Below are 16656 nucleotides of genomic sequence, written 5' to 3' on the forward strand. Positions count from 1 at the left end.
TAGTACATGGTGCATGTGACTTGGCCGTGTGACTCAAGTCAGAGAGTTACACGAGTACTAACACGGGATGGGATACGACCATGTGCCTTATTTTGAATGCACACATGGCCTGGCCACATAGGCGTGTGTAACCTGCACCTTGGAAAATTTTTTGAAATTTTGCAAAAAATTCTCTTAGTAGTCGGATTAGTGCTGACCTATTTCTATTGCATATTTTGGGCCTCGAGGGCTCATATAAGGGAAAATATGATTGTTTATGATTGATTTCTGATATAAAAGAGAAATGATATGAAATGTGTGTGCTTAATCTGTAAACTCCGGTAATGCTCTGTAACCCTATTTCGGCGACGAATATGGGTTAGGGGTGTTACAAGGACCCAGTTCACTAATCCATATGTCCGCCCAAAATTTTGCATTGTGACCATCAGCAAACTGCCAAAACACACTCCTCCTCAAATCCATCCAAACCGTAGACAATGATCTCCACACATAGCTACAATTCCTTCGTTCTATATTCAACGAACACCCTTCATCTAAACCATACTTTGTGTGTAAGATTTGCACTCAGTAAGAGTCCAAGTTAGATAACATTCCAAAACAAAGCTTTAAAATAAATGACCTATTCTACTCATGAATACGCTTCAAAGCTAAACCTCCTCGATCATAAGGTTGTCATCATTTATCCCAATTTAACATAGTAGTTTAAGTTGTTGATGTCGTCGACCCCCAAATAAAATTTTGAATAAACTTTTCAAGTTCTTTACAAATACTCAAAGGAAAAAGAGCAGATTGCATGAAATAAATCAAGATTGCATTCATAATTGATTTAGTGAGTGTTACTCTCTTAGTTAAAGATAAAGCTTAGCATCCTAACCAAATTTCCATGCTTTAATCTTACACAAAGGAAACACATAAGTTCTAGTCATAACCCTTTTATGGAATAGTGTCACCTTGAGATATTTTCCCAAGTTCATTTCTTGACTTACCCCGAATTGTCTACTAATAGTATTTTTAGCATTATCAACATTTTTTTGAGAAAAAGACTTGAGTCTTCTGCGTGGTTATTCGGTGCTTAGAAAAATAAATTTTAAAATAACATATTCAATAATACACGCTTGCTCCATATTTTCCTTGCAAAAAAGAACTAGATCATTTGCAAAGAAGAGGTGAGAAATAGGGAGTTCATCCACTGATAATCTAATTGGTTTCCATAAACCATCTGAAAGTACCTTCTGGATACAATGGCCTAACTTTCCCTTACAGAGTATAAAAAATGCAGTGATAGCGGGTCACCTTGCTGAATTCCTTTAGTTGGTTTAAACTCCAAAGTGAACTCTCCATTCTAGAGAATTTGCATATACAAAGTCGTAACACAACTCATAAAGATCTAAAGGAAACTTGACACACTTGAGCATCTCTTCCAAAAAATCCCATGAACGCGATCATATGTTTTCTCAAGGTCCACTTTGATTGCCATCCAACCATTTCGACCTTGTTCTATTTTCATAGAATGAAAAGCCTCTTGTGCAATCAGGATGTTATCAATGATAAATATAACAACAACAAGCTTTCTTGGTTAGGATCAATTAGCTTTGGCAAAACTAGTTTCAGTCTGTGCACTATAACCTTTGTGATGCTTTTGTAGAGAATTGAGCAAAGACTAATGGTTCGAACAGAGATAGCAACTCTGGTGGTTTAAGTTTCAGAATTAACAAAATTAGGGATTTGTTAATCTCTAGGTCAATTAATTCATTAATAAAGGAATCTTTAACAATATGACACATAGTAGGTCCCATCATATCTGACTGACTTTGAAAAAATTTGCGTGCAAGCCATCAATACCTGATGCTTTGAAAGGGGCCATAGTATCCAACGCTTCCTTCACTTTAGCATTATTAATCTCAGCAGAAAGTCGACCATGATCCATTTCTGTAAGGCTAGGAAACATGTCACCATTCTGTAAGCCACCAACAACAGTACCTTTCACTGAATAAGGCTTTAAGTGTAAGGGTTTCAAAATCAAAACATCATTTCCAATCACTAAATAGGAGTGCCTCAATCCTGTTACTTCTACGATGATCTATAGTATGAAAGAAATACTTTATGTTTCTATCACCATTAACTACCTAATCGTACCTTGACTTTTGGATCTAAAAAAGTTCCTCCATATCAATAATAAACTTTAACTCTGATCGAGACTCAACTTCAACTTCCATAAGTTTCTAATAGGACGGATGTCCATAGCATCTTGCACTCTTCTGAGCTTCACACTAATCGTCCTCTTTCGTATAATTATATTTTTGAAAACATATTTATTCCAATGCTTGAAAAATTCAACAAATAGTCTCTACTATGCTCCCTGTTTCATTCCAATTCAATCTAACAAAATCAAGAAAAGATTCATGCAAAAGCCACCCTGTAAAAGATATGAAAGGACTTTTAATCCTATGCTTTAATTCATCATCCAATTTTATTAATAAAGGTCGATGATCCCACTTCAAACGATGAAGGTGTTGGACTTTATATTTCAAAAAAGTCAGATTCAAGTCAATTTTAAAAATAGCCCTATCCATTCTTTCACAAGTTTCCCCTCTACTCCATGTGAACTTAGGCCCAACAAAATCCATATCCCGTAAACTATTGTTGAAAAAAAAAGCTTCAAATGTGTTGCACACCTTTGTAGAATCATCCTTAGCCCTTTTATAATCTTCTGAACTAAGAACCGCATTCCAATCGCTTGCAAGAAGCCATAGAGCTATAATGCTACCTACAAGCCAATCTAAACAACACCACAATTCTTATCTCTTTGTCGAATTGGGACTACCATACAAAATTGTTAATTTGAAAAATTTACCATTACTAATCACCTTTACACCCATATGAACAAATTGAAAATGATTAGAAATGATATAAATTTGAATTGAGTCATTTCATAATACCCATATGCCACTTGCAAACCTCTTCACTTTTACTCAATGAGAGGGCTCAAAACCAGCCTAAGTAATTACCAAATAATGTAATGAAATTGAGAATTACTGCATCCTTAACAGTTCCAAGTGAAAATAGTAAGACTCAAGAAAATTTAAAGAAAAAAGATGATGGAAATTTGCTCAAACCTGATTTTACATATTTTTACCCACATCATATGGAGTTTCCACGTCCACAGCTTCTTCATGTTAAGTCTCTACTTCGTCGCTAACCACACTAATTGACTCAGAAAGGGCACGCAACACTTTTGACGTTGAAGCCAACCTTTTAGCCTTGCTTGGATTCTACCCTAAATCGTCTTGGAATATTGCGAATGTTACTCCATTTCACTATTTTAATCTCAAGTGGAAAAGATGTTGAAGCTTTGCCCTTAAGAAATTTTGGTTGAACATTTGAAATATGCCGATCCTCCCTTCTCAGCGCACGAGGATTACAATTCTCATCAATGATAGGCTGGTCATTTGCCTTTCTCTTTATCCAACTTCAATCCAAGCCCAGTCCCCTTTCCAACATTAAAAACTGGTTGAGAAACATTAGGAATAATATTTGTATCCAAGATCCCCTCTGGGATATTAGCCTCAGTTTCTCCCTAATTATCTTCCAAATCAATAATAATATTAGAACAAGGTTTGCTTGATTTAGGACTCTTCTCACTTTCAATATGATAAACTGTGATTTATACATATTTTTATCCCATGCTTAGCCCATTTATGAATGGTTTCTCCTTAGATTTGGTGAATTTGATGCTCCTAATCCTTTAATTTCATGTTTTATACTTAAAAGAGCATAGGAGAGTAAAAAGAGCGAGAAACGGGCCGAAAACGGAGAAAATAGATCCATGTGGGAAATCAACACGGCCTGGACTTCCTCAGACGGGTGTGTCACACGATCGTGTCCATTTGGAAAGATTGAAGCATGACTTACACTAGTATACTACACGCCCGTACCTATTCAACAGCCTTGACCATAGGCTGGAGTAATCGCACACGGGCATGTCACACGGGCGTGTCCCTGCCAGCCCAAGTATAGTCTTATTTGGAAAAGGCCAATTTTTAGGGCTCTTAGGCATCCAAAAGCCTATTTAAACAATTGAGGAGGCACTTATAAAGGGACGGCAGAAGAGAAGCGAGGAATTACTCAAGGAAAGCCGATTGATCCATCTTAGAAGCTGGATTCATCATCAAGACTGAATATCTCCCTTCAAGTTCCTTCAGGAGTTTTGGGTTTTCTTCTATTTTGTTATCTTTATGCTTTTGAGATGTTTTCTTTCATAAGTATGAACTAAACCCCCTAAATACCTAAGGGGAATGAAACCTAAGATGGATCTTGTTATTATTATCTAAATTGTATGATAAATATTTGACTTGTTCTTAATTATGTTTTATTAATTCTTGTTTTGATATTCCAGGATATCGATTCAAGTTAAGCTCTTATTTAGAGGAGGAATAGACCCTGTCTAAGAGTAAATTTTTCATAATTAAGCGGAGTTGATTGCACGGCTAGAGATAGGGTGATAAGATTTTACTAGATTAGGGTGAAACCTAATAAGGGAATCCATAGATCGAGTTATTGCAATTCTAGGGTGTTAATTAGAAAGAGATTTCAATTATTCAACCTAGGGTTAAACATTATTAGTCTCGAGAGAGATAATAATATAACTTAGGGATTTCTACGGATCAAGCCAAATGAATAAATTGTCTGATTCAGAGTCAAATAACAAGTGAAGTCCAGGTGGATTTTTCCTTAGTATTGTCTTAATCAATCAAAATTTCCCAAAAGTATTTTCCCAAATTTTCTTTTTGTGCATTCGTAGTTAGTAACTAGTTTAGATAACCAAACCTCTTAATTTTTAGGCTAGATAATGAAAAGTAAGTAAATACTAGTTCTCGTAGTTCCTTTGGGTTCGACAATCCGATCTTGCTGAACTATACTACTATTCGATAGGGACACTTGCCTTAATCGTGATAATAAGTTAGTCTCAAGAACGATTCATTTATAAATATTTAAAACCTGTTACGAATATCACGCATCAAGTTTTTGGCGTCGTTGTTGGGGAACTAGGATATTAGGAACACTCGATTTTTATTACTTTAGCCATTTTACTTTTATTGCAACTTAAATTTTTATTTTCTTTTCTAATTTTTCATTTATTTTCTTCTGATAGGTTTTTCTAGTTTATGACCAGAAGAAACCTGTCAGGACCACTACTTTTTAACGGTGAGATCGACTGCACAGTTCATAAAAACGACAAGAAAGAAGGCAAAGCCTAAGATACACAGAGGACGAGCAAGAGGACGATACTTCAACCACAACCAAGGAGATGGTTGAAAACCAAGAAAATCCGCTACCTCCTGCGATTGCTGCTGATCCAGTAAATCGAGCGTAGTTAGGCCTACTGTTGCTGCAAATAATTTTGAACTGAAACCTAACACCATTCAAATGATCCAATAGTTTGTTCAGTTTGATGGTTTGCAAGACGAAGATCCCAACGCTCACTTGGTAAACTTTTTGGAACTATGTGATACATTTAAAATTAATGGCGTTTCTGATGACGCCATTCGCCTTCAGTTATTCCCTTTTTTGTTGAGGAAGAAGGCTAAACAATGGTTGAACTTGTTGCCATGAGGATCAATCACTACTTGGGAACAAATGATCGAAAAGTTTTTATTAAAATATTTTTCACCTGCTAAAACAGCTAAATTACATAATGATATCTCTTCTTTTGTGCAGATGGATTTAAAAACACTCTACGATGCATGGGAGAGATACAAGGACATATTCCGAAGATGCCCTTACCATGGGTTACCACTCTGGCTATAGGTCCAAACGTTTCACAATGGCCTGAACCCTTCGACTCGGCAGATGGTTGACGCAGCTGCTGGCGGAACCATGAATAATAAGACACCTGAAGATGCCTATGAATTTATAGAGGAGATGTCACTAAATAAGTATCAGTGGCAAGTCATGAGGACAAAGCCAACGAAAACAGCCGACGTTTATAACGTCGATTCGGTTACCATGATCTCTATTCAGGTAAAACTCTTAAATAAGAAAATTGATGGTTTTTTTAGTTCCTCACAGGTTCAGCTAGTAATGCAGTGTGAAGCAAGTAGAGGTGGATCAAGCAGTTCAGAATACCCACCTTATGACCACAGCATGTAGAACGAGTAGTTAAATTACATGGGTAACAATCCTTGATCTCAAAACAATCCTTATAACAAGACTTACAATGCAGGTTGGAGGAACCACCCAAAAATTTCATGGGGAGGCCAAGGAAATCAGAGACCACCACCCCATCCAGGCTTTTAGCAACCCCCGTACCAGCAGAAGAAAAATCCAAACCTTGAGAAGATGCTAACCAAATTCATATCGATGTTAGAAACTCGTTTTCAGAATACTGAGACGACACTCAAAAATCAACAAGCATCAACCAGGGGCTCAAAACTCAGATTGGATAGCTCGCTAAGTTGATTTTCGAACGACTGCAAGGTAGCCTACCAAGCAACACTAAATCTAACCCAAGGGAGCAACTCAATGTGATTACCATTCAAGATGAGGAAGGGTTAGTTGGAAAACCAAGGCCAGAAACGGTGGTAAGCAAAGGTAAAAATGAGGTAGGCCAAAATGACCCAAAGTCGGTGGGTACAGAATATAAACCTCACGTGCCATACCCTAATGCGACAAGGAAAGATCAATCAAACGAACAATTTGGTAAATTTCTTAAACTTTTAAAGAAACTACATATTAACTTACTGTTTATTTAAGCCCTTTCGCAGATGCCAAACGCAGTCAAGTTCTTAATGGAGCATTTAACAAATAAATGAAAGTTGGATGAGGCATCGCATGTAGAGTTGAATGCAGTTTGCTCAGCCATATTATAGAATAAGCTACCCAAAAATTTGAAGGATCTAGGGAGTTTTACGATTCCTTGTTTAATTGGTAGTTTAGATGTTCATAATGCATTGGATGACTTAGGGGCAAGCATTCAATTGGCTGATAAAACCGTTAGATTTCCTAGGGGTATCATTAAAGATGTTCTTGTTAAGATCGATAAATTTATATACCCGGTAGACTTTGTTGTTCTAGACATGGAAGAGGATACTAACGTACCTTTAATTTTAGGACGACCCTTTTTAGTGATGGCTAGAACCATTATTGATGTTGGTACAGGTGAACTCACACTTCATGTGGAAGATGAAACGATCACCCTTCAAGCTCGTAATTCAAGTAACACATCAAAAATTGAAAGTGGTTGTATAAATCATTCTACTAGTACTGATTATGTGATGACACCCTCTATGCAGGAAAGAGTTTCGAAGAACACATATGAGCCGTGTTCAAACAACAACAAAGGACCTATCTATGAAAAACGAAGGCTACAAATCGAGGAGCTAGATGAATGGCAGACACAGAAACTAAAAACACCCGATAAACCGAAACTGAACCAGGACAAGCTCAATACCTCACCAAATCAACTTAAGGTTGGAGACAAAGTACTACTAGATGCAACAGATCCTCGCATTGCCACTCCTGAACCTAATGAAGAAATTCCTTTTATGGTACTCAGTATTTTTCCATATGGTACAGTCGAGGTACTTCATCCCAAATTTGACACATTTAAGGTAAACAATACCCTTCTTAAACCTTATGTTGATAAAGATGATAGCAGGGATGAGGAGTGTAAACTCCTCGCACCACCTTGACCATGCAGAAGAGAGGTAAGTCGAGCTTAGACTATAAATAAGCGCTTCTCGGGAGGCAACCCGAGCACTAATAGTGTTAATTTCTTTAAATTTTAATTTTTGACACCTAACATACTAACCAAATCATGGAATGCAGGCTTGCTAAAGCCCACACGGCCAGGCACGCGGGCATGCATTAGGCCGTGTGAAAACAGGGCAAGATTTTTCCCAACACGGGATGCGATAAGTTGCCATGGCCGTGCGATATGGTCGTGGGCGAAACTGCCAAAACAACACGGGCGTGAGACATGCCCGTGCCTCAAAACCGTGGTTGAAATTGAGAATGTAGCACGGGTGTGCGACACGCCCGTGCCATCCACCCGTGGTCAATACTGTCAAAACAAACACGGACGTGGACCTATGTACACAGGCGTGGGAGAAGTGAACGAAGTAAGACACGATCGTGTGCACCCACACGCCCAAAGAACACGGGCATGGGCCAAATGTCAGACGCGCCCAAATTCAAAATTCGTGAAACACACGGGCAAAAATTAGGCTACACAGCGTGTCCCACGGTCGTGTGCCCCAAAATCTATATAAACCCTTCACTATTCCTCATCTCCCTCCCCAAAAATCCCTAACCCTAGCCGCTGCAACTTCACACGCCCTACCCTCCAAGCCCGTGCGCCGCCTACAACACCGATTCCGTTGCCCTAAGCTCCTTCCTTTTGCATTTGTTTAATCTTTTCTCTTTATTTTCTTTAAATATGTTGCTTATTTCATGATTTCTCTACTCTATTGAACTTTTTTGAATGAATATTCATAGTTAGAATATTAAAATACCCGTGCTTGTTTATAAAAATTTTGTCATTTTAGTTACTACATTATGCTATACTTTTCATTTTTCCTTGTTGCATGAAATTTATGCTTACCCACATGCATTCATCCATATTCCCATTACATTATTCCCATAATCCTATAACTTGATATATTTAGTAGTTTTGTTTACTTAATCCATTACATAAGTCTCATGAAATATTCCTATTTAGTTTTGTGCTTCTGTACTATTTTTGGGATCTATTGGTTGAACTTCGATTTTTCAACGTAGGTACAATATCATCCTCACATGGTAAGAAGACTGTTGTTCCTACCTCAAAGAAGAGGAATAGAGCAGCGTCATCCTCGGGTCCTACCATGGAGATTAGGCACCCGTTCCTCTAGGTTCCCTTGGGACCCTAGAAGGAATTATATCAGATATTACGGGTCTGACCCCTAGGTGTGGGGCGCTGCATTGATGGGCCGCACTTGAACAGATTCATTTGGCTGACGTGGTCCGAGCCCTCCTGACAACTGACCCGTGGGGGCTCTTCTTTGAGATCATCGAGCCGACGTATCTAGAGTTCACATTGGAACTCTGCTCGACGTTCTATCTTCAGACCGTCATGACCAACTTCGACGATCCTGGAACGGTCCAGTTCCACCTTGGTGGTTTAGTACGCCAGTTGAGCGTACCCGAGTTCGGGATTATAGTAGGGCTATACACGGAGGAATTCATGGAAGATAATAAACTCAACACCCTCCACCGCCACATCCACTACTCCCCCTCAAAATGCTGGAGGAACCTCGTCCCTGCCTCGGCCACCTACGATCCTAGCCACTCCAAGGCATTGGCTCTCCCACCATCATTGAGGTATCTACACGCCATCTAGGCTCACACTCTGACAAGGAGACGAAAGAGCACCAGCATCGTCACCACCCACGACGCCTATTTCTTATGGAGTATTGCGAATGGGCACATCATCAACCTCGCTTACTTTATTGCCCTTGCCATTCGCCACTACACAGAGCGGCACAAGAGAGGGGTCATCTCTATCTGGCCCTATGTGACTCGACTAGCTCGGCACTTCGGGCTCCTCAACACAGCAGCCCAATCATCCTCCCACACTCTCATCGGCCAGATGTCCCCACAGGGCATCTCGAGCATGCTAAGTATGAGGATGATTGAGAAACGACGTGGCGCCTACCTTCCTCAGTACCGCCTCGTCCAGTCCACTGAGGAGAAGGATCCAAAGGACATTACTGATGATGTCCCTCCACGTCATGAGGACCCACCGTCTCAGCCACCACCCCCTCTCGTCCAGTTCATGCGATGACTTTATACGCTGACATCTCTGAGCGCCTTACTCGATTCGAGCAGCAGTGTTTTCAGTGCTTCGATAACATTGATGCTACTATATAACAGATTTGTCAGCACTTCTACATCCCGTCGCCACCCCCACGTCGCGAACCATCTAGTGATGAAGATGTTTAAAAACTTTTATTTATTATTTTATGTTGTTAGTTTTATTCTACTTTAAGACTACTTTTTTTTTCTTTAAGCTTATTTTTATTAGGTTTGATAATTATTATTTTACAATTTTTAATTTCAGCTATTTCATTACGAGTAATTATTCTTCTTTATATATTTCCTAAAAAAGTTTCTGATTCTATCACAGTTATAAAGAGCTCCAAAGCTCACTATTACTTAGGAACTTGAAAGGTTCTCCACGACTGCCATGCCCTGCTCGACCACGACCCTAGCCAACAAGAGATATAATATTCTTTTGGCACAACATTTGTGGAACCCAACCACTACCACCACCAGAGTATCCTCCTCCACCCTCATCATTGCTTTGGCCGTTTATTCTCTATGATTCCAATTTAAGGAGTTCATTTATCATTCAAGAAGTTTCACTTCTCTCTCTATCTTATGATTATAAATCTATCTTTGCCAATATATCTTTCTTTGTATATTGAGGGCAATGTACATCTTAAGTGTGGGGGGTCTTTTATATCATCATTAGAAATCCTTGAATTTTGTCTTTTTTTCACGTGAATCACGCATATCACTATTAGAATGAATTTTGATTAATTTATGATTTTTATTGATATGTCTGGAATTAAAACATAGGTATTTATGCATTAATTGTTTAAACTTTAAGACATTAGGGAATCAAGCATGATAAGCTGATTTTTTAAGAAATAAAAACTTCTAGGTTGTTTCCTTAAGTTTAGGTATTATCTTGAGTTGAAATTCACATGTTTGAACATCAAAAAGCCATAATTTTTGTGAGATCTTGAGCCTTTAGAGCATCTTTTATTCCTTTCATGCTTACTTTCATTATGAGTGCGTCAGTTTCGATTTGTTATTCTAGAACTTGCTTGATTATGCATGTCAAGACCACACCATTTGATAAACCGTAATTTATACATATTTTTACCCCATGCCTAACGTATTTATGGATGGTTTCTCCTTAGATTTGGTGAATTCGATGCTCCTAATCCTTTAATTTCATGTTTTATACTTAGGACAGCATAGGAGAGTAAAAAGAGTGACAAATGGGCCGAACACGGAGAAAATGGACCCACAGGGAAAACAACACGACCTGGACTTCCTCACACGAGCGTGTCATACGGTCGTGTCAATTTGGCAGGATCGAACCACGACTTACACGGGTGGATCACAAGCTCGTGCCCATTCAACAGCCTTGACCACGGCCTTCAGTAATCGCACATGGTTATGTCACACGGGCGTGTCCCTGCCAAACCCAAGTTTAGTCTAATTCGAAAAAGGTCAATTTTGAGGGTTCTTAGGCATTCGAAAGCCTATTTAACCATTTGAGGAGGCACTTAGGAAAGGGGGATACAGAGTAGGAAGCAAGGAATTACTCAAGGAAAGCCGATTGATCCATCTCAAGAGCTGGATTCATCATCAAGACTAGAGATCTCCTTTCAAGTTCCTTTAGGAGTTTTGGGTTTTCTTATGTTTTGTTATCTTTATGCTTTTAAGATGTTTTCTTTCATAAGTATGAACTAAACCCCTAAATACCTAAGGGGAATGAAACCTAAGACAAATCTTGTTATTATTATCTGAATTGTATGATAAATATTTGACTTGTTCTTACTTATGTGTTCTTAATTCTTGTTTCGATATTCCAGGATATTGATTCAAGTTAAGCTCTTATTCAGAGGAGGAATAGACCCTGTCTAAGAGTAAATTTGTCATAATTAAGCGGAGTTGGTTGCGCGCTTAGAGATAGGGTGACAAGATTATGCTGGATTAGGGTGAAACCTAATAAGGGGATCCATAGATCGAGTTAATGCAACCCTAGGGCGTTAATTAGAAGGAGATTTCAATTATTCAATCTAGGGTTAGACGTTGTTAGTCTCGAGAGAGATAATAATATAACTTAGGGATCTCTACAGAAGAAGTTGAATGAATAAATTGTTCTATTCAGAGTCAAATAACAAGTGAAGTCTAGGTGGATTTTTCCTTAGGTATTGTCTTAATCAATCGATTTTTCCAAAAAGTATTTTCCCCAAATTTCTTTTCTGTGACTCCTTAGTTTAATTAATTAGTTTGATAAACAAAACCCTTTTATTTTTTAGGCTAGATAATAAAAAGTAAATAAAGTACTTGTAGTTCCTTTGGGTTCGACAATCTGGTCTTACTAAACTATACTACTGTTCGATAGGTACACTTCCCTTAATCGTGATAATAAGTTAGTCTCAAAAACGTTTCATTTATAAATATTTAAAACTTGTTACGAATATCACGCATCAAGTTTTTGGCACTGTTGCTGGGGAACTAGAATATTAGGAAAACTCGATTTTTATTACTTTAGCCACTTTACTTTTATTATAATTTAAATTTTTATTTTCTTTTCTAATTTTTCTCTTATTTCCTTCTGAAAAGTTTTTCTAGTTTATGACCAAAAGAAACCCGTCAGGACCACTACTTTTTGACGGTGAGATTGATCGCACAGCTCATAGAAATCGAAGAGAAATAAGGCGAAGCCTAAGATACACAAAGGACGAGTAAGAGGACGATTCTTCAACCACAACCGAGGAGATGGCTAAAAACCAAGAAAATCTGCTACCTCCTGCGATTGCTGTTAATCAGAATCCTGCTCTGCGCATTATGTATGATTATGCTAAACCTTCTTTAACAGGAACTGAATCAAGCATAGTTAGACCAGCTGTAGCCGCAAATACTTTTGAACTGAAACCTAACACAATTCAAATGATACAACAGTTTGTTCAGTTTGATGGTTTGCAGGACGAGGATCCAACGCTCACTTGGCAAACTTTTTGGAACTATCTGATACATTTAAAATTAACGGAATTTCTAATGACACCATTCATCTTCAATTATTCTCTTTTTCATTGAGAAACAAAGCTAAACAGTGGTTGAACTCGTTGCCACGGGGGGCAATCACTACTTGGGAACAAATGACCGAAAAGTTTTTATTAAAATATTTTCTGCCGACTAAAATGGCTAAATTACGTAATGATATTTCTTCTTTTGTGCAGACGGATTTAGAAACACTCTACAATGCGTGGGAGAGATACAAGGACCTCTTGAGAAGATGCCCTCACCATGGGTTACCGCTTTGGCTACAGGTTCAAACCTTTTATAATGCCCTGAATCCTTCGACTCGACAAATGGTTGACGCAGCTACTGGAAGAACCATCAATAAAAAGATACCTGAAGATGCCTATGAATTTATAGTGGAGATGCCACAGACTAACTATCAGTGACAAGTCATGAGGACAAAGCCAACGAAAATAGCTGGCGTTTATAACATCGATACGGTCACCATGCTCTCTAATCAGGTAGAACTCTTGAATAAGAAAATTAATGGTTTCCTTAGTTCTTCATAGGTTAACCCAGTAATGCAATGTGAAGCAAGTGGAGGCGGATCAAGCAGTTCAGAATACCTACCTTATGGCCATAACATGGAGAACTAACAGTTAAATTACATGGGTAACAATCCTCGATCTCAAAAAAATCCCTATAGCAATACTTACAATGCAGGTTGGAGGAACCACCCTAATTTTTCATGGAGAGGCCAAGGGAATCAGAGACCACCACCTCCAGGCTTCCAACAACCACCCTACCAACAAGAGAAAAAACCAAACCTTGAGGAGATGCTAACAAAATTAATCTCAGTGTCAGAAACTCATTTTCAAAATACCGAGACCGCACTCAAAAATCAACAAGAATCAATCTAGGGGCTCGAAACACAGATTGGGCAGCTCGCCAAGTTGATTTCTAAATGACCACAAGGTAGCCTGCCAAGCAACACTGCATCTAACCCAAGGGGGCAACTCAACACAATTGCCATTCAAGATGAGGAAGGGCTAGTTGCAGAACCAAGGCTAGAAACGGTGGTAAGTATAGGTAAGGATGAAGTAGGCCACAATGAGCCAAAGCCAGTGATTACAGAATATAAACCTTGCGTGCCATACCCCAATGCGACAAGGAAAGACCACTCAAACGAACAATTTGGTAAATTCCTTAAACTTCTAAAGAAACTACATACTAACTTACCATTTATTGAAGCCCTTTTGTAGATGCCAAACCCAGTCAAGTTTTTAAAGGAGCTTCTAGCAAATCAACTGAAGTTAGATGAAGCATCACATGTGGAGCTAAATGCGGTCTGCTCAGCCATTCTACAGAATAAGTTGCCTAACAAACTAAAAGATCCTGGGAGTTTTACAATTCCTTGTTTAATTGGTAGTTTAGATTTTAATAATGCGTTGGCTGATTTTGGGGCTAGTATCAATGTTATGCCTTACAAATTATTTAAGCAACTAGGTCTAGGGAAACCCAAACAGACTAGGATGAGCATTCAATTAACAGATAAAACTATCAGATTTCCTAGGGGTATTATTGAAGATGTACTCCTTAAAATCGACAACTTTATATTCCCAGTTGATTTCGTTGTTCTAGACATACAGGAGGATAGCAACATCCCCTTAATTTTAAGAAGGCCCTTTTTAGCGATTGTCAGAAAATTATTGATGTTGGCACAGGTGAACTCACACTTTGTAGGAGATGAAACAATCACCCTTCAAGCCCGTAATTTGAATAACACATCAAAAATTGAAGGTGACTGTACAAATCATTTGGCTAAAACTAACCATATTGTGCAACCTTCTTTGAAGAAAACAGGTTTGAAGAACATACATAAGCCAAGCAACAACAAAGAACCTATCCATTAAGAACGAAGGTTACAAATTGAGGAGCTAGATGAATGGCGAACACATAAATCGAGAAAACACAATAAACCAAAACCATGCAAAGAAGAGCTTAATTCTTCCAAAAATTAGCTTAAAGTTGGAGACAAAGTACTACTCGATGCAGCAGATCCTCGAATCACCACTTCTAAACCAAATCAATAAACCCCTCTTATGGTAATTAGTATTTTTCCATACGGTACGGTCGAGGTAAACCACTCCAAATTTGGCACGTTCAAGGTAAATGGTACTTGTCTTAAACCTTATGTTGATAAAATTGATAGTAGGGATGAGGAGTGTAAACTCCTCGATTCACCATGATCATGCGCCAGAGAAGTAAGTCGAGCTTAGACTATAAATAAGCACTTCTCGGGAGGCAACCGGAGCACTAATAGTATTAATTTCTTTAAATTTGAGTTTTGAACATTTAACGTACTAACCGAATCATGGTACACAGACTCTCTAAATGCCACATGGCCAGCCACAGGGGCGTGCCTTAGGCCGTACAAAAATAGGGCAAAAGTTTTCCAACACGGGAAGCAATAAAGTCGCCACGGCCATGCGACATGGCCGTGGACGAACCTGTCAAACTAGCATGGGCTTGCGGCACGACCATGCCCATCATTCATGGGCAAACCTGTCAAGTTAAAACGAGTGCGGACTTATGTACACAGGTGTGGGAGAAGCGAACGAAGTGATAGACGACCGTGTGCACTCACACTCCCGAGCAACACGGGCGTGGGCCGAACGTCAAACGCGCCTAAATTCAAAATTCACGAAACACACGGGTAAAAATTAGGGTACACGGGCATGTCCCACGGCCGTGTGCCCCAAAATCTATAAAAACCCGTCACTATTCATCATCTCCCTTCCTAAAAATCCCTAACCCTAGCCGCTGCAACTCCACTCGCCCTACCCCCAACGCCCGTGCACCGCCTACAACACTGATTTCGACGCCCCAAGTTCTTTCTTTTTGCATTTTTTTACTCTTTTCTCTCTATCTACTTTGAATATTTTGTTTATTTCATGATTTCTCTGCTCTATGTGCCTATTTTAAATGAATTCTCATAGCTAGAATAATAGAATACTTTTGCTTGTTTATAAGAATTTTGTTATTTTAGTTACTCCATTATGCTCTACTTTCTCATTTTTCCTAGTTTCATGAAATTTATGCTTCCCATATACATTCATTCATATTCCTGTTACATTATTCCAATAACAATATAACTTGATACATTTAGTAGTTTTGTTTACTTCATCCACTACGTAAGTCTCATGAAATCTTCATATTTAGTTTTGTGCTTCTGTGCTATTTTTGGGACGTATTGGTTGAGTTTCAAATTTTCAACGTAGGTACAATGTCATCATAACGTGGTACGAAGACTGTTGTTCCCGACTTGAAGAAGAGAAAAGGAGCAGCGTTATCCTCGGGTCCCATCTCGAAAAACTGACACCTCTTCCTCCAGTTTCCACCAGGAAATTAGGAGTAACTTTTTCAAATACTTCGGGCCAGACCTTTAGGTGTGGGCCACTGCATTGACTGGACCGCGCTTGAACAAGTTTAGTTGGCTGACGATGTCTGAGCCATCTTGACAACCGATCCATGGGACCTCTTCTTTGCGATCATCGAGCTGACGTACCTTGAGCTTACACTTGAACTTTGTTTGACCTTCCATGTTCAAGATGTCATGAACAACTTCGATGACCCTGGAATGGTCCAGTTCTACCTTGGTGGTTTAGTCCACCAGTTAAGTGTGCCTGAGTTCGGTATCGCTTTGGGCCTTTATACAGAGGAGTTCATGGAAGACAAAGAGCTCAACACCCTCCATAGCCATATCCACTACTCCCCTTCGAAGTGTTGGGATACTTTGGTCCCTAGCTTGGCTTCCTACGATCCCAGCTGCTCCAAGACATCGGCTCTCTC

The 16656-nt window shown here is 39.0% G+C and overlaps 2 non-coding genes across 2 annotated transcripts; both read right to left on the bottom strand.

Moving 5' to 3' along the window:
• Positions 1-5686: 5686 nt before the first annotated feature.
• Positions 5687-5792, bottom strand: LOC121213477 (small nucleolar RNA R71). The gene has a single exon (XR_005908858.1). It is a non-coding gene; the product is annotated as a small nucleolar RNA R71 (small nucleolar RNA).
• Positions 5793-12989: 7197 nt separating this feature from the next.
• On the bottom strand, positions 12990-13096 carry LOC121213383 (small nucleolar RNA R71). Its single transcript, XR_005908764.1, has one exon. It is a non-coding gene; the product is annotated as a small nucleolar RNA R71 (small nucleolar RNA).
• Positions 13097-16656: the final 3560 nt, after the last annotated feature.

The sequence above is a fragment of the Gossypium hirsutum genome, chromosome A13, assembly GCF_007990345.1.
Source record: "Gossypium hirsutum isolate 1008001.06 chromosome A13, Gossypium_hirsutum_v2.1, whole genome shotgun sequence".
Lineage (NCBI taxonomy): Eukaryota > Viridiplantae > Streptophyta > Magnoliopsida > Malvales > Malvaceae > Gossypium > Gossypium hirsutum.